Source organism: Carlito syrichta, unplaced genomic scaffold (assembly GCF_000164805.1).
Source record: "Carlito syrichta isolate Samal-C Ts95f unplaced genomic scaffold, Tarsius_syrichta-2.0.1 Scaffold116229, whole genome shotgun sequence".
NCBI classification, from domain to species: domain Eukaryota; kingdom Metazoa; phylum Chordata; class Mammalia; order Primates; family Tarsiidae; genus Carlito; species Carlito syrichta.
The window spans coordinates 470090-492667 of NW_007060325.1; the positions used below are offsets into that span (position 1 = coordinate 470090).

The 22578-nt window shown below is 38.5% G+C and overlaps 1 protein-coding gene across 1 annotated transcript in view; it reads left to right on the forward strand.

Moving 5' to 3' along the window:
• The first annotated feature begins 11195 nt into the window (after window positions 1-11195).
• Window positions 11196-22578, forward strand: part of DISP1 (dispatched RND transporter family member 1) — a 223957-nt gene continuing 212574 nt past the window's right edge. The window contains exon 1 of the mRNA XM_021706840.1: window positions 11196-11280. The gene's annotated coding sequence lies outside the window, so the exon portion shown is untranslated. The remainder of the gene's footprint in view (window positions 11281-22578) is intronic.

The following is a 22578-nucleotide window of genomic DNA, read 5'->3' on the forward strand; positions in this document are numbered from 1 at the left end:
GCACTCTAGTCTGGGTGATCGAGTGAGACTCCAACTGAAAAAAAAAAAAGAAAATTGACTAATACAGGTCTTAAGGATTGGAAGCTTAAATGACATATATAGACAGGACCTTGGGCCAGGGCAGCAGAGTAGCAATATCTCAAAAACTATGTGCATTTTAGCTCTGTTGGAGTGAATGTTGATGGGGGTGTGGGGAAAAAGGAGAGCAGAGTCCATATTTGTACATGTAGCCTCAATGTTCCATTTTCCATAAATACCACATAAATCCCAACATTCTTTGTGTTGTTCTCCCAATACCAAAATTCTACTTGTCTTCCATGAGAACAAAATGTATAAAAATGATAACATATGACTTTAAAATAAAACTGCAGAAGGATACTTCAAAAGTAACTACATGAAAATATTAATCTGGTTCAATAACACGTCTACTCTGAAAAAGCAAAGTAAAATCTTAAGACTATATTAATAACATCACATCCATAAATTATTAATCTTATAACCATATGAATCAGATTAGTTTCTCTGATCCAGTATTGCATGCTTTCTGTTAAATTCCTAATACTCAACACAGATCTTTGATACTTCTGTTTTTTATTATAAAATGTTAAGAAAAGTATATGCTGGGTTCGGTGGCTCAGCCTGTAATCCCAAGCTTTGGGAGGTTGAAGTGAGTGGATTGCCTGAGCCCGCGGGTTCGAGTCCTGCCTGGGCAACTTGGCGAGACCTCATCTCTACAATAAATCAAAAAATTAGCCGAGCGTGGTAGCGCGCACCTATAGTTCTGACTACTTGGAAGACTGAGGCGGAAGGATCTCCAGAGCCCAGCAGGTCGAGGCTGCAGTGACCCGGAGTGGCCACTGCACTCCAGTCTGGGCAACAGAGTGAGACTCCAACTCAAAAAAAAAAAAAAAAAAAGAAAAGTATATAAGGATGGATAGTTATTATATAATACATTGACAGTGCAATGTACTTTTCATACTTTTGGTAAGATGAGGGGAGATGCATTAATTATATTTTTAAAAATTTTCCTTTAGAAATATTTAAGGAAACTTGCTTGTGTGAAAGCAGAGTTACCAGGGTTAGCAAATAAAAGTGAAAGATGTGCAGTTAAATTTAATTTCAGATAAACAATAAATAATTCCTTACCATAAGGACATTCCATGCAATGTTTGAAACTTATTTATGCTAAAAAAAAAATCTGAAACTCAAATTTAACTAGGTCTTCTATATATTTTATCTGGCAATTCTATGTGTAGGGCATTTTTTTTCCTCCCTCCTTCTGCCTCTGCCTCCCTCTCACCTCCATATAGGGCATTTTTGTTTAGAGTTGTGGGGTACAAGTGAGGATTTGCTACATAAGTTGACTGAATGCAGATGAAGTTTGGGCTTCTAGCTGGTTCTCTCTCCCCTTGGTAGCAGACCAGGTGCCCATTGTGCCACATGCCCCTCTCTCTTCTACTTCCCTCCCTCCCCTAGCAGTGCCCAGTGTCTGCTGATCCTCTCTTGTGCTAGTGTAACTAGTGTTCGGGGTCTACTTATGAGTGAGAACACGTGGTATTTAGTTCTTTCTTTCTGTGATAGTTCACTTAGGATGAGGGTCTCCAACTGCATCTAAGTTGCTGTGAAGACCACGATTTTGTTCTTCATAGATGCATAATATTCCATCGTGTATATGTACCACATCTTCTTTATCCAGTCCACTTCTGATGGACATCTGGTTTGGATTCATGTTTTTGCTATTGTGAATAGTGTGGCCATAAACACGTATGTGCAGATATCTTTTGTGAATAGTGTGGCCATAAATACGTATGTGCAGATATCAATTTATGTTCTTCTGGATATAATCCTAGGAGAGGGATTGCTGGATCATATGGAAGTTTAATTATTAGTTATTTGAGAAATTGCCACACTGCTTTCCATAGAGGCTGAACTAGCTTACATTGCCACCAACTGTGTCAAAGTGTACCCTTTCTCAGCAGCCACACCAGCACTTGTTGTTTGTGACTTATTAATAATAGCTATCCTTACCAATGTTAGGTGGTATCTCATTGTAGTTTTGATTCACATTTCTCTGGTGATTACTGTTGCTGAGTATTTTTTCATGTGTCTGTTGGCTACTTGTATGTCTTCTTTTGAGAAGTGTCTGTTCATGTCCTTTGCCCACTTTTTAATGGGGTTGGGTTTTTTTTCTTTTCAGTTTGCTTGAGTTTCTTGTAGACCTGGATGTTAGGCCTTTGTCAGATGCATTGTTTGCAAAAATTTTTTCCCATTCTGTAGGTTGTCTCTTTACTCTCTTGATGGTTTCTTTTGCTGTGCAAAAGCTTTTCTGTTTGATAAGGTCCCACCTGTCAATTTTAGCTTTTATTACACTTGCTTTAAAGAACTTGGTCATGAATTCATTGCCTACTCCAATGTCCAGAAGGGTGTTCCCTGCATTTTCTTCTAAGATTCTTATAGTTTGAGGTTTTTCATTTAGAACCTTTATCCATTTTGAGTTGATTTTTGTATATGCTGATTGGTAGGAGTCCAGTTTCATTCTGCATGTGGCTAGCAGGTTTCCCAGCACCATTTACTAAATATGGCTTCCTTTCTCCAATTTTGATTTGTTGAAGATGAGTTGGCTGAGGGACCATGTTTTTTTTGTGGGTTTTTTTTTTTTTTTTGAGTTGGAGTCTCACTCTGTCGCCCAGGCTGGAGTTCAGTGGCACATTCATAGCCACCGCAGTGTTGACCTGCTGGGCTCTGGCGATCATTTCACCTCAGCCTTCCAAGTAGCCAGAACTATAGGCGTGCGCTACCACACCTGGTTTATTTTTGATTTATTGTAGAGACAAGGTCTCACCAAGTTGCCCGGACTGGTCTCGAACCCGCGGGTTCAGACAACCCACTTGCCTTGGCTTCCCAAAGTGCTGGGATTGCAAGCTGAGCTACCAAGTCCGACTGGGACTATGTTTTTATTTCTGGAATCTCCGTCCTATTCCACTGGTCTATGGGCCTATTCCTGTACCAATACAATGCTGTCTTGGTTACTGTAGCCTTGTACTATAGTTTAAAGCCTGGAAGTTTGACATCTCCAGCTTTGTTTCTTTTGCTGAGGATTGCTTTGACTATTTGTGCTCTTTTTTTTTTTTTTTTTGCTTCCATATGAATTTCTGTATTGTCTTTTCTAGATCTGTGAGAAATGGTGTTGGCAATTCGATGAGTATTGCATTGAATCTATAGATTGTCTTGGTTAGGATGGACATCTTGATGATATTGATTCTTCCAGTGCATGATCATGGAATTTTTTTCCATTTGTTTGCATCGTTTCTTTGAGTAGCATTTTGCAGTTCTCATTATAAAGGGTTTTCGCTTCTCTAGTTAGGTGGATGCCAAGGTAGTTCATTTTTTTTTTTTTTGGGGGGGTGTGTGGCTATTGTGAATGGGATGGTGTTTTTTATTTGGTTCTCCATCTGCTTGTTGTCGGTGTATAGAAATGCAACTGTCTTTTGAGCACTGATTTTGTAACCAGAGACTTACTAGAGTCATTAATAAGTGCAAGGGGGTTTTTGACAGCCTCTTTTGAGTTCTCTAGGTATAGAATCACATCATATGAGTCTGTACCATGATTGGGATAACTTAATTTCTTCTTTTCCTGTTTGCTTACCCCTGATTTCCTTCTATTACCTGATTTCTCTGGTTAGGACTTCCGCTACTGTGTTGAGTAGGAGGGGTAAGAGTGGGTATTCTTGTTTTGTTTCAGTCTTAGGGGGAATGCTTCCAGCTTTTGTCCATTAAGCAAATATGTTGGCTGCAGTTTTGTCATTGATGGCTCTTACTATTTTGAGGAATATTCCTTCAATACCTAGGTGTTTAAGATTTTTATCAAAAAAGGGGTGCTGGATTTTCATCGAATGCTTTTTCTGCATCTACTGAGATGATTATGTGGTGGGTTTATACCTGTTAATGTGTTGAATTATGTTTATGGGCCTGTGAATGTTTAACCAGTCTAGTATCCCAGGAATGAAGCCCACCTCATCATGGTGGAGCATCTTTGAAGTGTGTTGTTGGATGCAATTTGCTAGAGCTTGTTGAGAATTTTTACACTTATGTTCATCAGGGAAATTGACCTGCTAGTCTATTTATTTGTTGGGTCTTTGCCAGATTTGGGTATCAGGATGATATTAGCTTCATCAAATGAGCTAGAGAATTTATTCCTTCTCAATTGCCTGCAATGCTTTCAATGAGCTTGGTTTCAGCTCTTCCTTGTAGTATGTCGTGTAGAATTCTGCTGAGAAGCCATCTGGTCCAGGTTGGGTTTTTGGGGGTTTTTTTGGCAGAGAGTTTTCTTATAACTGAGTCAATTTCCTGGATTGTTATTTGTCTGTTTAGGGTTAGGGTTTCAATTTCTTTTGTTTCAACTTTGGGAGATTCTGTAGTGCCAGAAAACTCTCCATTTCCTCTAGATTTTCTAGTTTATTTATGTACAGATGTTTATAATAATCTCTGATAATATTTTGATTTTCATCAGGGTCAGTTGTGAAATTGCCTTTTGCATTTCTAATTGTGTTTATCTGGGCTTTCTTTCATTCGCTCTCTCTTTTAAGTCAATCTGGCCAGGAGTCTGTCAATCTTATTTATCCTTTCAAAGAACCAGCTTTTGTTTTGTTGATCCTTTCTATATTTTTGTCTTCAATGCCCTGCAATTGTGACTTTATTTTAGTAATCTGAATTTTTTTACTGAAATTAGGATTTAATTGTTCTTTCTTTTCTAGATCCCCTAGTTGTGACATTAGGGCGTTTTCTTGGTTTTTTTTTTTTTTGGTTTTTTTTTTCAGTTGGAGTATAACTCTGTCACCCAGACTGGAGTCCAGTGGCCACTCTCGGCCACCGCAGCCTTGACCCGCTGGTCTCTGGCGATCCTTCCACCTCAGCCTTCCAAGTAGCTGGAACTACAGGCGCGTGCTACCATGCCTGGCTAATATTTTTTTTGACGTTTATTGTAGAGATGAGATCTCGCCAAGTTGCTCAGGCGGGTCTCGGACCCGCGGGCTCAGGCAATCCACTCACCTCAGCCTCCCAAAGGCGAGGGACTACAGGCTGAGCCACTGAGCCCAGCTAAGGCTGTTTACTTGTAATCACTCTATTTCTTGATATTTGCATGCAATGCTATGGATTTCCCTCTCATCACTGATTTCATGACATCCTAAAGCTTTTGATAAGATGTGTCTTTGTTTTCATTTGTTTCCAGTAGTCTTTTTATTTCTGTCTTGAATTTCTGTGTTACCTAGAAGTCATTCAGCAGCATGTTGTTTAGTGTTCAGGTCTCTGTGTGTTTTTAGGGGACTTTGCTGGTGGTGATATTTATTTTTATTCCACTGGAGTGATCTGAGAAGATGCTTGGTATTATCTCAAACCTTTGAAATTTAATCATGTTAGATGTGTGCCCAAGAATGTGATCAGTCTTGGAGTATGATCCATGAGCTAATGAGCAGAATGTACACTCTGTAGTTGATAGGTGTGTGTTCTATAGATGTCTATCAGATCCATTAGGTTGAGTGCTGAGTTAAGGTTCCAGATCTCTTTGTTGGTTTTTTTGCCTTGGTGATCTGTCTATGGGTATTAGTAGGGTACTGAAATCACTGACTATGATTATGTGAGTGTCTAGGTCCTCTCTTAGTTTATATAGCAATTTAAAAAAGAAAACCAGATGCTTCTGTGTTGGGTGCTTATATATTTAAGATGAATATTTCTTTCTGGTGGATTGAACCTTTTATCATTATGTAGTGTCCTTCTATGTCTTTTTAAAGTTGTTGATTTGAAATCTGTTCTTTTTTGTTTTTCATTTGCTTAGAATGTCAATTTCCAGTCATTTACCTTGAGACTGTGGGTGTCCTTTGCAAGAAATGAGATGAGTTTCCTGGAGGCAGCAGAATGTTGGATTATGTTTCTTTATCCAGTTTGCTACTCAAGGCTTTTTCAGTCATACATTTAGTCTATTCATGTTAACTATTGATATATGAGACTTTATGCCTGTCAGAGACTTTTAAGAGATGTTTCATTCCTTTTTATTTTATATGTTATATCGTATTTTTTTTTTGTGGATGATCTGTATGCTCTATTAACTCTGTGCTTTTGCGATAGGTGTTTCTGTGCTCAAAACTTTCTTGAGCATTGCCTACTGGGCTGGTTTGCAGGCAGTATACTTTCTTAAGGATTGTATGTCTGGGAAGGATTTTAATTCTCTAGCATTGATAAGCTTTGCTTGGTGGGATAGGAATTCTTGGTTGGAATTGCTTATCTTTGAGAATGTTAAAGAAGGGACTCCAGTCCCTTCTGACCTATTGGGTTTCTGCTGAGAAGTCTGTTGAAATTCTGATGGGGCTTCCAATCTTCCTGGGTAGGTGGTCTGATCCTTCTCTCTAGCTGCTTCTAGGATTTTTTCTCTTATTCTTACTTTGTGGAGGCAAATTACTATGTGTGTTGGGGATGGTTGCCTCTCTAGTGAGGTATGGGAAATTTTCTTGGATGACCTCATAAAGGCTTGTTACAGGGTATTCTCAGTTTCCCCCTCTGTTTTGCGGATTCCAATCAACCATAGATTTGACTTCTTTACATAGTCCCACACCTCTTGCTTATTCTTTTTGAGTCTTTCTCCTTTTTTCTCGTCAGACTGGGTTAGTTCAATATTTTGGTTTTCAAACTCTGAGATTCTTCCCTCTGCCTGCTCAATTTTGCTCTCTAGGCCTGTAATTGTGCTTTGAAATTCCAGGAGGGAATTCATCTCTAGGATTTCAGAATGGACCTTTCTTATATTGACCAACTCAACTTTTACTTCCTTCATGGCTTGAATGATCTTTGTTTCTAACTTCCTGTGGTGTTCTTTAGCCACTTTAGTCATCTAATATTTGAATTCTGTGGCTGTCATTAGAGACAGGTCATTCTGAGTGGCTTCCATTGTTTGGGGACTGATAACTGCTTTTTTTAGGTGATGTCACTTTAAGGTTTTAAGGATTACTGGCATTTTCCCACTGATTCTTCCTCATCTGTGAGGAACAACTCTTCTCTTTTTATTGTTATTATTTAGTTTTGTTGTTTTGTAGCTAGATAAGGTCTTGCTGTCCTAGGGTCTTTTATGTTGTTCAAAATACTTCACTCAGGGAGAGAGAGGTATATTCACTTTTGCTCCACGACTCTTGTTGTGCAGTGCTCTATACTCAAAGTGACTTTCTTTTACAGAGCTTTTCCCATGGTCAAACCAGCTAGACTGTTTTCCTACCCCTTTTGGGAGTGCAATGCTCTGGGTGGGGGGATGGGCCCTCTGGCAGTTGTTTGGCATTCACAGTATAGAAACACTCCCACTGGGAAACAGTACCTTCTGGTGACTTTTGTGTCTCCCCTTCTTCTGTCCAAGTCTGTGCTCGGTACTTGAAAAACAGTAGATTCCCTGTCACAGAGGGACTTGCCCTTTGAGCACGTGAGCCTGGAGGGAAAACCTTCCTGGTCTTGAGGTGCAGGTTGGCCTCCAGACACTGGTGGCAGGCACCAAGTAAGTGCAACCAGGAGGCAAGCTTTCCTGGTTTGGGAACTGGCCACTGGGCACAACTGGTGGGGAGTGTACACTATGGGGTTGCCTGGTGTAGGCATTCAGAATTGTTGACAGAGTGCAAGTGTGTTCCCAGTTCTGGGTGGGTTCTGGTCACACACCACTGTGCCCTAATCAGGTTTCTTCCTACATGGGATCACAACCCTAAGTGGCTAAGAGGAGAAGAAGCAACCAGAGAACCAACCTATGTCAGGAGCACTCATCTCCCTATGGCACACAAGGCAGGACTGCAGGACCTAGTAAGCCTGGTGCCTGGTGAGGATAGGGTACCCCAGTTCCAATACTGGCTGCCCAGATTCTCTCCTCCTTGGTCCCTATGCCTCTGAAGAGACCTGCATTGGATGCCGGGTGCTTTCCTCATTCAAGCCACCTGAGTTTACCAGTGGCTGGATCCTTCTTCTCTATTCTGCTCAGCGAGAGAGGTCAGGTTGGCTACTGTCTGGTGGCCACCATGGATCTTTCTGTAATATACATTTCCTGGCCTCTAGGTTGTCCCGGCATCTTCCCTAGGATCTCCAAGTACCTTTCTTGGGCCCAGAGGATAATTCAAGGTACTTTTCTGTAATGATTTTTAATTTCAATTGTTGATGACAGAGTCCCTTCTCCACATCTGAGCCATGCTTCAGAAAGGGAGGTGGCTGCCCCTGCTGTCCTGAGACCTGCTTTTCTGACCTGCAGTGGCCTTTCTCCTGGAAAGGAAGGTACTCTATATAACAATTCCTTTTTTATTGGGGCTGCAAGTGCTGCCACTGTGAGGCATCTCTCGCACTGGACATTCTTCTTAGACAGTGAGGATCTGCAATGTGGAGAAGGTCCCTCTAAGGAAAGAAATGTAGAGGAATAGGAAATAAACTGTTATGGTTCTGGTTCTGTCATGCCGACTCAAGGCATATATAACTAACCTATACTTTATTGTTTTATTTTAAAAGTTTTCAAGAGGATACTAAAAGTAAAGGAAGTGATTTCTCACTACTTAATCAGGATACTTTTGTAGAGAAGGTGTATCCCCCTTTAAGGCATGCAACCATTGTTTTTACAGGAAAAGTTTTGCCTCAACATTCCTAGCCTGTAACTAATTCCATCTTAGGAAATATGTTTCTTATCACTGAGACTCAGAGCTGGAAATTCATTCTGTTACTTATCTACTGGTGAGATTTCCAAGTTAGGAATAGAACTGTGAGTGTATTTTAGTTGTCAAAGCTTGGAGTAAAATTTTTATTGAAAAACAAAGGCTTGCTTTATTAGTTGTATTGGAATCTAGCAGGTGATGTTTTCTCTGGCAGGACCATCTCTGCTTAGTTTTGATTTTCTTGGGAAGAAACAAAGTGAGGCTTACTCACCAATCAAACATGTAGAATGCCCATTGCTTTTGCAGAAAAACAAACAGGATTAGAGTTCAAAATTAACTTGTATAAAAGTTCTTAGGAACACTCCCCCCACCCCAGACTTTCAGTTAAGGAGTGTCATGCCAAGTTTCCCTGTTGTGTTTCTCTTTCACACGTGAAATTTACATGGGTTTAAGTCTTAAAGAGGTCTGCAATAGTAATATGTGATTATTATTCAACATGTCTTTGTGGGAATCACATTTCATTTGGATTCAACAGGAGTAAAGAGTTGAATAAGGACCTACATTATTTCTGTTTATAAATTTGTTTACTTCAAGAGGGTATCAGTGTTAAAAATATTTTTGTGGAATGTACAAACCTATAAAATTAGACCAAAATACTAGGAGTATAAGGGAATTATTGTTTAATGGATATAGAGTTTCACTTTAAGAAGATGACAAAATTCTAGAGATAATGATGGTGATAGTTGTACAACATTGTGAATGTACTCAATGCCACTGAAATGTGCACTTTAAATGATTAAAATGGTAAATTTTATAGTATATATAATTTACCACAACAAAAAATTGGACCAAAGTAGCAAATTTTTAAAAATATTTCAATTAAATTGAAATGTTTCTGGGACAGCTCCCCTTTTAGAAAGAAAACAGTACACTAAATTTAGTAAGATTCCTCCTTACTTTAGTCTAAGAGATGTTACTAGATCACAGGATATTGGGACCTTCATAGAAAATATCTTGCCTTTAAGAACCTGCAGAATAGTTGGGGATTATTAATTGGGAATTATTAATTGGAAAGCACTGGTTGAACTTAATTATCACCCAATTTATAATCTGTAATTCATTCAATTTTACACCAAATGGTTACTATAGCAGAGAATACACAATTGTGACTGCATCCAAGTGTAGACTAGTTGATTTTGCCACAAATTACTGAATTACTGGTTTAAGTAGTAATTAAATTACAAAGGGAAGAGGATATAGTTTTAGATATAACTGCTAATGATGTTGATGTTGGTGGTGAAAAAATAAATAAGGATAAGACAAACACTCATGTATGAACTAAAGTCCCTGGTGGTCCTGCCTCTATAGGGTTGTGGTAGCCATCCATTGTCTTTACCTCTGGGTATGGCAGTTTGAGAAAGTACCTTCAAGTGTAAAACATTCTATTCATGATCTTTTCACTTATTTTTCTTTGATGACAGGACAATCACCCTAGTCAACCCCATGACTCACTGTTTTGTCTATTCTCCCAGATGGCCCTACTGATTCTGTTGTATGGAGTCTGAAGCCCCATTTTTAAAGTATAAGGTACAACATTCTTCATGATCTGGCCTTGCCTCCTCACACTGTGCTTACTGTTGCATCCATGACCTCTCATACTTTGCTAAACTGTACCTCTGACCAGCTACTTGCACAAGCCAAGTTCTCACTCCCTATCATTCTTCTCCTCTGCATGCCCTTTCCTACCTTATCTGCCCTTAGACTCTATTCATCATTTATTTCAGTCTCAACTGAGGAGTCATTATTTCTATAAAGCCTTCTCTGCCCAGCTCGCTACATTCCAGCATCCCCTATAGCACTGTTATCTTTCCTCTAACACTTAATGGTTTCATTGCATTTACTAGGCTAAGCATTAATTGCAATTTTGTTTCTGTACAGATTTATTTAATGGCTAGCTTTTTTTTTTTTTTTTTGCCGTGAATGTGAGCTCTTATGACAGAGGCTACTTTCCTTTGTCCACTGCTGTATCCCCAGCACCTATAGCAGTACCTGGTTATTGCATGAGTGGTACATTCAGTAAGTGGTAAAAATCTTAATTAATGAAAGAAGAAATACTGTTTTGGCGATGTGATCAACCTCTGTTTTTATTTATATCAACTTTCCACTAGATCGTGAGGACGGGGCCAGTGTGTGTCATCTTGCTTCTCACTGGGCTTGAGCAGAACAGATGACTGGACAAGCATTTGCAGACTGGTGGACAGGTATGCTGGAAGGAGCAGGAGCGCGAAAGAAGGCGTTTGGCATTTCCTTCGCTCCTCGAGGCCAGGCCCCTTCGCGCCGTGCGGGTTGCCAGAGGTCCACACTCCCACTCTCCACCCAGTCCTTTCCGAGCTCTCCACCAGCCGCCGCCGAGTGGGGCCAGCGGGCGGCGGGCCGGGAGCCGGCGGGGCGGGACTTCCGGTCCCGCTCGCGACGCGGACCGCGCCAGGCGGAAGCCCGGCTCCGGGCCAGGATCCGAGAGCCCGGACGGGAGGTGAGTTCGGAGCCGCAGCGCTCCAGGCACTTGTCTCTTCGGTGGATGCCCTCCGGCGCGCCGCCGCCCGGCGCCGCAGGACCGGGAGACCGGGTAGGGACGGGCGAGTCGGCCCTCCCCTCGCGGGTGGAGGGAGAGCCAGGACCCAAGGACTGGGAACTGGGACCCGGGAGAGCCCCGAGGGCAGCCGTGAGGGGCTGGGGAGGGAGTCACCGGAGACCCCGAGGCCGAAGAGGCCCTGAGACCGGAGGTTGCGGATGACATTGGACGGCGATGCGTCTCGGAGGGAGGTAGTCCTTCGTGGGGGTGTGTCCCAGGTCCTGCGGATTGTCTGTGAGGGTGGCAGGAGATGGCAGAGGTTGGCTTCCAGGGAGAGGTTGGGAAGGAACGGGTCCGTCCTTCTCTTGGGGGTCGTAGACCAGAAGGGCGTCCTGACCTGACTAATAGGAGGGATGACTAGCCGCTACCTCTTGGATGCTGGACTCGTATTGCTCCATTTGCAGTTAGTGCTGGCTTTTAAAACGTGTTTTTGCCCCCCGTGTGGATTTTGGGAAAATATTTTACATTCCCAGGGAAAACTTGAACTCTTCCTCGCCCAGATCCTGCGTTTCTTTGTCAAATGATAGTACTTTAAAGTTCTCTTCACATGGACAAGCCAACCAAAGTTTGCCTTTTGGACTCCTCTCTACTCTGCAGAGTTGAGGTGGTTTTATTTTCTTTGTCATGGGATGAACTTCTAAATGCGTTTAGAGTTATGGTGATAATCACATGGAAAGCCCGTACTGTCAGCGTTTGCAGTTGCAACTCATTGTTTTTCTGCCCAACTTTCTGATACATTTTTTCCTAAAAGCTATTTTGTTGGGTTTCGTTTTTCAATTGAACCAGTAAGGACAATTTTACATCAGGGTGCAGCAAATTACCAGCAATTCCCAAGATTTTACTGTTCTTTTTTATTCCTGCTACAAGGAATATATATATTGCATTGACATTGTTTTTCAAAAATATTGATAACTCAATCTCTATTGTTATATAACACATTCGCACATTTAATTTTCCTTAGTGGCCATTGTGTAGTTTTTGTGGGCTTGTTTTTATCATTACCAGAGGTAATTATTATTTATTTTAGTTATTGTCTACTTTGTATTTATGTTTTATTGGCTATAATTAATATATGCCTCCTAATCTACATCATATAGTGTCTCACTCAATGTAGCTAAAAGATTTTCCTAGCTTTTAAGTAGACGGTGAGAGAACTGGATTTTTGCTGCAATCTGCAAAGTAGCTAGGAAGAGCCATAACACTGTCACTGGTAGAGGGTGAAGGTTAATGATTGTTTTGCTTGTTTCAGGGGTTGCACATTTCAAGTGTTAGAGGTTTTTTATTTTAAACACTACTCTATTAGTACAGGTAACTTTTAGATCTGATTTGGTGGTCTGACTTGAACTGATTTGAGTAAACTAGAACATTTTATATTAATTGGTACTGTAGTGTCTTGCTAACTTATATGTTGTTGAAGGCCTTGAAGATCTTGGGTGAAATGCAGTTATAATGCCCTTATGTTTAGAAGCTTAGCTGATATTAACAAGTAAAAAACAGTACCTAAACATAAACAGTGCTTTAACATGTAAATGAACATACTGAATAATTTTTGAAATTAAAAATAAGAAAAGTTGACGATGATCCCTAAAGTTATTGAATTAACTGCTATGTTGATTTTGTATATGTTTTTATTTTATCTTTTTTTTAAAGTAGATAATACTGTTTATCTGATAAGGCTTGATTTTTTTTCCATACAATCTTGGTTTAAGAAAATGGGTTCTTTAACTGTACCCCACAATATCAAAATAAAAAATATTGATTAAAATAAAAATAAATAAAAAAGAAAATGAGTTCTCCCTTTTCTCTAGGTTTTTGAGAGATAAAGCTCTTGAGAAAGCATGCAAGTCTTAAGCCTTTAGTTCATGATTGGAGGAAGTGCTCATTGTTGATACATGAGAAGATTTGCCTTCTGTGGCAAGTTTCTGGGTATATGTTTGAATAGCATGTTGACTTTGATGGCCTTGTGTTCTGGAAAATCTTTGGCAGGTTGTTCTTCTAATTGTCAGGTAAATTTCTTAGCTTTCTTTTTAGATAAATTCTTTTTGTTATTCTGTAGGATTTAGATGTGTTTTACAGTTTAACCAGTAGTGACAGTTTTTTAGTAAGTGCAGCCATTTATTAGTTAATCTTATGGATTCACTATTTTTATTTCTGCAACAATGAAATATGTACAGTGAACTATCTGCATTGGAAGAACTATCAAAACAGTGATAACCAAGACACTGTCTCTATATGCACATATTTACACATTTTGTTTTCCTTAATCACCAGTCTGTAAAAGATGAAGTAATTTGCAATGTTGAGTCTTTTGGGTGCATGCCCTCTGGTTGTCAAGTTTATTATTATAGAGTACATTCTCAGTTATCTGCATACCATAGTTAGAAAGCCATTTTCTGCCATCTGATAGAATCAAGAGAATTCATTATAGCTGCAGAACACAGCTTTTGGACAGAGCTACCAAACAAGTGTTGAGCAGGGCCCTCAACAAGGTTGACTGAGGCAGAGTTGACCTCGTCTTTTAGTATCACTTTTTGTCCTCATTCTCTGGTGAGTTAGGTGTTTTCTCTCTTAATGACCAAGATGACCAGGGCTTCAGAATGACTCAAAAGGAGATGAGAGCAACCAAATAAGACTACAGTCCTGTTAGTAGGACCCTGTTCATTCTGCTGAATCTGATCCCATAAATACTGGCAAATTTGTAGTCTCTAAGCATGTAGTAATGGCTGTGAACCTCTTGTTTAGATCATCACTGTTTTAAAAATATGGCTGACAACTTACTTGCAGCACTTTGGGTGACTGAGATGGGAGGATTGCTTGAGTCGGGGAGTTCGAGACCAGCCTAGGCAACATAGTGAGACCTATTTCTTTTTTTTTTGAGTTGGAGTCTCACTCTGTCGCCCAGACTGGAGTGCAGTGGCCACTCCTGGCCACCGCACCCTCGACCTGCTGGGCTCCGGCGATTCTTCCGCCTTAGCCTTCCAAGTAGCTGGAATTACAGGCATGCACTACCACACCCGGCTGATTTTTTGATTTATTGTAGAGATGAGGTCTCGCTGCCCAGGCAGATCTCGAACCCGCGGACTCAGGCAATCCACTCACCTCAGCCTCCCAAAGGCGCGGGATTATAGGCTGAGCCACTGAGCCCGGCTGAGAACTTATTTTTTAAAAAAAAGAAAGAAAGAGAGAAAAATTAGCAGATCGTGGTGGCATGCACCTATAGTCCCATCTACTCTGAAGGCTGAGGTAGAAAGACCATCTGAGTGAGCCTAGGAGGTTGAGGTTGTAGGGAGCCTTGATTGTGCCACTGCACTCCAGCCTGGGCGTCAGAGTGTCAAAAAACCCCCCAAAAAACCAAACAACTTTTAATACTAAATCATAATTTGTTGGAAGTTTATTTTAGCACTGATATTTTCAATATTGAGAGAACAAAGACTTGGAGATTGATGAGGAAATTGTAGATGTGAGAAGACTAAGCACATGCGTCAACTTGTATTAGTTCAACTTTGGAAGGAGGACAGACCCTGGGAAGTGATGCATATTAAATTGTAGACTTTCCCACAAGAACTGATGACTATGAAGATAGCAAGTATAGAGTCAACTCCTAATATTTTAAACCTAAGTGATGACTATTTCATAGTCATAAATGAAGTTGATAAAAATAATGCAAGGAACCACCTGTATACTCTTAATTCAGATTCGCCTCTTGTTAATATTTTACCTCATTTGCTTTATCACTTGAGAGCCCAGAATACTTTTGATTAAAGTAGAACACTTATATAATTTATACTCCCACGTTGAACTGGTAACTTCATTTCTTCTTCTAATAGTTGTTTTCTCAAATTTGCTGAGTTCTAGAGCTAGAAAGTGCCTTGCTAGAACATCTGATTTAAGTTCCTTAAGGATGTAAATGTTGACCAATCCAGGATATGCATGTTTTGATTCCTGAACTTCCATAGCCGCTTCCAGTGTCTAATTATCCTGACAGTAGTATTATTGCAGAATTAAATAATAATCCCTATGTCTGTCTGTTGTTTTGTGGTTTATGCATTTTCATTTTCTCAGAACAAGTATGTAAATATTCTTCCTTAGACCTACCTGAAACTTACTTGCATTCATTTAGGTCTACTTATTCTTAATCTCTATTTTTTGGTTATAGAAAACTACTGAACAACATCTCTTTAAGAATACTTAACCTGGCTGGGCATGGTGGCTCATGCTTGTAATCTCAGCACTTTGGGAGGCTGAGGCGGGAAGATTGCTTGAGCCGGAGATCAACCTAGGCAACATAGCGAAACCTTGTCTCTAAAAAAAATTTTAAAAATTAGCCATGTGTGGTGGCATGTGCCTGTAGTCCCATCTACTCAGGATTTTGAGGTGGAATGATCACTTGAACCTAGATGTCGAGGCTGCCATGAACTATGATTCTTGTGATCATGCCATTGCATTCCAGCCTGGGCCACAGAATGAGACCCTGACTAAAAAAACAGAAAGCCAAAAAACACTTAACCTAATTTGTAATAAATATCTTGTTAGTTTTTCTTGGGTAAAACTGTCTTTATCCCTTTTTGAGAGAGACCACATTCATGTAACTTTTATTACAGTATATTGTTATTTAATTTTTAAACTATTGTTAATCTCTTACAGTGCCTGATTTAAACTTTATCATAAGTATGTATGTATAGAAAAAAACATAGTGTATGTAGGATTTAATACTATTTAAGGTTTTAGGCATCCACTAGAGGTCTTGGAACATATCCACTGTATCTTAGAATCACTTTGGCTTTCTCATGTCTTTCCTCTTTCAGCAACCTTACTTGCTATTAGGGAAATAAAGTTTTTGCTGTCTCAATTTGTTCTTTTTCTTCTGCGCTTAAAATAAGTACTATTATTGCAGAATTAAAGTGAACCTATGGCAGTTTCTTAATCCAATTTTATACCTAATATGGGCACCTAATATGGGAGTTACTTATTTTTGCACAATCTTGGTTCATTGTTTGGTGGCTCCAGCTATAAGGTTTTTCTTTTATTTATAACAGGTCCAAATGACCTGATGTGTTTTTGTCTGTGTTGGTTCTTAGTTTTAGTTATATCATCAAGAGCAATACATATCTGTTTTCTCTTTGCTACATAAGATTCTGTCTTATATTTAAAGATAACTGTCTTTCCTCCAAATTAAATATAGTCAGTATCTATATTTCTCACCATCTTGATCATCTTATTCTGGGTGCACTAAGTTGTCAGTATCCTGAAATATAGCTTCCATAATTGTCTAAACTCTTTTACATATCTGATGAAGGCAGCAAATTGTGGGACTGCTGCTTCCTTTAATGTAGACACCATTCTATGCTATAATCGAATATTCAAAATTATTGATGTCCCAAATTGCATTAATATTTAAGCAGACATATCTTGCTTTTTTTTTTTTTTTTAAGCATTTGGTAAGCCAGAATGCCTAGAATTTTTGTTGAAGTTTTCCATTATTCTGACCCCCTGTACTTGTACATCTAATTTTTTTTTAACAGAAATATATATACATAACGGAAATACTTTTACATATATTTCTGTTAAATTTTTATCTTTAACGTGTTTTAGAAGTTCATCATTTCAGCCTGTAGAAATATATTTTGATGTCAATTTTCTTACTCATTTATTAGCAATTTGTTTTAATGTCTTCTACGGTTAAAGCTTGTGTTGAGTCAGGACTGGTTTTAGATTGGTTATGACTAATGATTATAGTGAGATACTAACATTGCACGTTTTTGGCATTGTGTTGAAAGTACTAACTTAAAAAATAACAATGTGAACACTTCTTTATAATGGTTTAATATTTTAATGAGTTTTAAAGATATGGGCCTATGTTAACCCTAACTTAAAAAAGAGTAAGTTTGACTTTCACTATGTTAGTGTATAAGTCTTGGTTCTCCAGAGAAACAGAACCAATATTATATATGTGTGTGCATTTTTCTTTAAAGACTTTTATTTTAAGAAATTAGTTCATACAGTTGTGGGAGTTGACAAGAAAATTTTTAGGCAGAATTCTTTCTTCTCTGGAGACCTCAGTTTTTGTAAGACTACAGAATCAATTCCTGCTTGAGTTTCCAGCCTGCTGGCCTGACCTCCAAATTTCTGTCTAAATTCATAGCCCAATTAGTTTTTAAGGAATTTAAAAACAACAGAAACCTGGGTTTTCCTTTATGTGTCAAATAGGGAATGAAAAATGGACAATTAAATGGTCCTTGTCCCTTACTGAAATTTAAAAGTTATTCTTTTTTGTGGTTTTAATATACTGTATATTATTTTTTAAAAATATAAGGTGCTTTAAATAATTTTAAAATTTGTTAACAATTTTTTTTGTTTTTAAAAGTTTATGTTCTGCTAATCTTTGCATAAATAATTATTAGATCTGGAGATAATTTTGAACTTAGTCTGATTTCTTTCATTTATGTTTTAAAAAAACAGATCCCAGAAAGGTGGAATGATTTACCCAGGTACCATAGTTGGTAAAAACTAGGATTAGAGACCGCATTTCCTCATTTCCAATCCATTGCCCTTTCTGCTGCAGGAGTAATTAAGTTAAGCTAATCAAGGGCAGATTTTCTGCCGAGAAGATGATTTTGAGCCTCTATTTCAGAGAGTATGAATTGATCATTACGAGAATGGAGGTGACATTCAGGCCATTCATTAACCTCAGGGAGAGAATGGGCAGAGAGAAATAGGTATGTCATAAAATATACAAGTGGACTACATATCTACTTGGGGTGCTTAGTGACATGTAGTGGCTTGAAGAGATTTTGCTAGTAAGTACAAGCTAGCCACTGGGTGATTCACAGGGGATATATCAAAAGACCTGAAGGATAGGGAACCCATGGACCGAGAGAGGTTACTGAGAGAACTTACTCTTTGGAGGAAGTTAAGGATAGAAGGATATGGTGCTTTTGGAACCCAAGTGCTTAGAAACCCTCTAAGAGATATTTTTAGAACTTTCAGGCATAGAGAGAACATTGTAGGATGTAAATGGATCTTCTAGAAGGTTGCCAGGTTTCAAGCATAAAATTTTTTTCTTTTTTTGAGTTGGGGTCTCACTCTTTCACACAGGCTGGAGTGCAGTGGCATGATTACAGCTCACCACAGCCTGGGCTCAGGCTATCCTTCTGCCTCAGCCTCTTGAGTAGGTAAGACTACAGGTGCATGCCACCATACCTGGTTTATTTTTGTATTTTGTAAAGATGAGGCCTTGCTATATTGGTCTCAAGGAGTGCTTTTTGCCTTGGCCTCCCCAAATGCTGGGATTATAGGAGTGAGCCACAGCAGCCAGCCTCAGGCATTAATTTGAGTTGAATTATCGTCATAACAATAAACTCATTTGTTGATCATTTGCAATCTCAGCATAGTTAGGAGAGACCTTAGGCAGGTTCCTGAACTTTATGCAGTACGTGCGAGATAAGCATAGTAATACCCACTGCACATAATCATTATAGGAAGTAAACAAGATCATGTATGTGGTGTGCTTAGCATAATGCCTGGAGCATAGTACTCAAATTCCAGCATTTATCTCGCATGACAGCAACTGTCTAAGGGTCTTGTTAGAAGATATCACTAGAGTGAGATCCTTTTTCCCCTCCCTTCCATTTCCCTTATTCCTGCTCCTTTATATCACTCCACAGGTCTTTAGTATGGTTTTGCTTTATGTCACGCCCACAGGTCTTTAGCATGCTTTTGCTTTTAGTTTTATTATTTTTAGGCAGGTGCATATCTCTAGCCATATATATATATGTCTACCTTTGTGATCAGCAGGCCTGTTCTTTTTGAATCAACTATGCACTTTTTTGGTTGTATTTCACTGCAAATTCCATTTCATCAAACTGAAAGGATGCTATCTCCAATTAATTTTATTACTCCTCCTGCTTTTTTTTTGCTTTGGAATATATCAGGATGTGGGTGGAAAAGGGAATATAAGGCAAAGGTTTGAAGTAATTTCTCTCTTTGCTCTCAAAGCGTTCTTCCCTTAAGGTTTTGAGTAAAAAACAGTATGTTTCGACGGATGCCAGCTCCAAAGATAGCTAGTTAACAAAGAAGATGTTCTTGTGATGATATATCTTAAGGTATGAAAGCACTTAAAAATATAAATAACAGATTTTTTTCAATGTATGGGCTCAAGATCCAGTTGTGAGATGACTAGATATGAGACATAGGGTATCTGCCTCAACTTTGTTGTGTAATTCTTTCTGAACTAGACCTGGAAACCATTTCACTTCTGTTCAGAAGGTTGGTAAAATTCGCATTTGCCTCATAGTGACTTGGTGTGTTTAGTTATCATTCTGAAGAGGCTTTGCAATGCTTGAAGATCTATTAAGGAGGTTCTTTCTGGAACCCTTCAAGCTGGAAGAGAGCCTGTCTGCCTCAATTTGTATGCTGGGTTTTAAATTTGAGAAATTCAAGTATTCCTACATTTGTAAGCAGAAGGAGTTCATCAAAGCTTAAAAGAGGCCTTTTGGGCAAAGAAGAAAATTTGAATGCCTCTCTTGTAAGTCCAAATGGGTTTTTAAAAAATATATGCAATTATATAAACATTGAATTTCAGTGATAATGATTTTTCTAAATGAGTTAATTGTTTGATAAGAAAATAGAAAAACTTAATATATACAGACTTCAGTGTTTCAAATTATAAGGTTTTCTGTTTCACAATCCTACAGTTAATAAATTTTGATAATCTACAGCAACATTTGATTTTCAGTGAGACATGCTGGCAAATTATTGCCTCTAGAAGATCAAAGTAAGTGTTGTGTTGATCATTATATTTGTTCCGTATTTTAGTGCACACTTTCCTGCAATCTTCTCCTTTTCCCTGCTTGGTTACTTTCACCAGTGGGTAATGATGCTTTCTTATAAGTGCCCATGCATTAAAATAATCTATTTCTTTCTTTTGTCCCTTAACCTCTCTCCCAAAGGAAATCTCTGTTTCTCTCAGAACTGTTAGCTAGTCTGAATTATTCAAGTTCGTTCAGAATAAGCTATGTAATGACTGATAGACCTAATCCCAAGGTACATTAGGATGCAAAGAAAAGAGAACCGTTGGTGGAAATGTCTATTAGTACAACTTCTATGAAGAGCATTATCAAAATTTCTTAACTAAAAATATAACTATTGACTGTATACCCAGAGGAAAATAAATCATTATGTCAAAAAGATACCTGCACTCATGTATATATTGCAGCACTATTCGCAATAGCAAAGATATGAAATGAACCTGTGTTCATCACTGATGATTGGATAAAAAAATGTGGTGTATATGTACAATGGAATACTATTCAGCCATAAAAAAGAATGAAGTCATGTCTTTTGCCGCAACATGAATAGAACTGGAGGTGTAGAATACTAGTCACTGGAGACTCAAAAGGTTGCAGAGGGACGAGGGATGAGAAATTATTTAATGGGTGCAATATACACTATTTGGGTGATGGTTACACTAAAAACCCAGACTTCACCACTATGCATGTAACAAAACTACACATGTACCTCCAACATTTATACAAATAAATAAAAAGAAATAAAAGGAAAAAAATAAATTGTATGTATTTTAAAGTGAAGCTTTTGAAACTAAAAAACCTTATTAACCCAAGTAATTAATAGACTGTTTTAATATGTATAGATTACTTATTTGCCTTATTACTTTAGACTTCCTTTTTTTTTGAACTCCCAGTGTCTGAGAACATATTTCTTCCCTATAGGAGGTGAGAAGAGAAGGAAGAATAATGGGAGGAAACAGGACCTTTTTCAGCTTGACAAATAGGTATAGCTACTTCTTGGACTTTTTCCCCTCTCCGAGTCCTTAATAATCTTTTTACATATTTTTTGTTTAAATACTATCCTTATGAAATATTGCTCACCTCTTAGTTGCAGTTTCTTATTTCTAGTACTCATAATGTCAAGTTACATGTTCACATATGAAACTTGTGATTTTGATCTTGTTTTTTAGAACAGTGATACGTTTCATTGACATGGTAAATTTTTTTCAATTAGGAGTAGAAGTCACCAATAAATGTATCCCTCTTGTTGAGATTGTCTCTAATGATACTGGCTTCTTTTCATTAATCATATATTGTCTGTATACGCCAGGCAGTGCACTGAGCATTTAATATACTATACATTTCTTTCGGCAGCCTTAATATAAGTTATATATTTATGTTTCACTTTTAGAGAGATTAAGTAATTTGTCTAAGTTTGTACAACTTGTAAGTGGTGGAGCTTATTTTAAAGGCTTTCTGCTTTTGTTTGCTTGTTTTTTGAGATGGAGTTTCACTCTGTTGCCCAGGCTAGAGTGTAATGGCATGATCATGGCTTATTGCAGCTTCAATTTCTAGGCTTCAGCTGCCTTAGCCTCCTGAGTAGCTGGGACTATGGATGTGTGCCACCATGCCCACCTATTTTTTTGTTTGTTTGTTTTCTATTTTTTGTAGAGACAGGGTTTCACTTTGTTGCCTAGGCTGAGCTCAAGTGATCCTCTCACCTTGGCCTCCAAAGTGCTGGGATTACAAGGCATGAGCCACTGTACCAGGCCTTGCTTTTGCTTTTGATTATATACTGTTTTCCTCTACATTTCAAGAGCACCTTAAATGTTTTGGTGCCTATACCTAAAATTCTTTTTAGAGAGAGTTAGCAGTATGTTGATTCTACTTTTTTTTTTGTATGTCTACATACTCCTAGAAGTGTTTTATTAACCATTTATTTCACCTTAGGCTTCTGTTACATGTAATCAATTTATTATTGATCTTTTTTTCAAGGATGGTATCATAGTTAATGTAGCATATAGCATAGTTGAAAGTAGAGGTGGCAGTTAATGTAGGGGGGCTAGTCACATAAAAATTCATTTCTATTGGAATGTGAGGCTGGAACATTTCTCCTATTACAGCATGCTGCAGGGCACGGCTAGAATCCAAGCTTTGATTAAAATCACCCGAACTCTTTTTTCTTTGCTTTACAACCACAAGTTATTGCCAGCTGAAAAGGATAATGGAGGGTAATGATGAATGCATTTCCATCTGCTGCTGCGTGAAAAAAATTTTTTTAGACAGTTTCATTCTTTTAAAATCTAGATAAAAAGGTCACTTTGAAATGAGGAGTAAATTAGTGGCTACCAAATAAGTAGTTATTAGATTCCTACCCTAGAAGCCTGTTCAGGTAATGCTGATGATGGTTGCTGCCAGTTAACAGTTCAGTCTCAAATAGTTTCTCCCCAGGGGGAATGGGAGTGGTGTAAGAATTCAAGCATTCTTAAGAGTCTTTCTTTCCTTT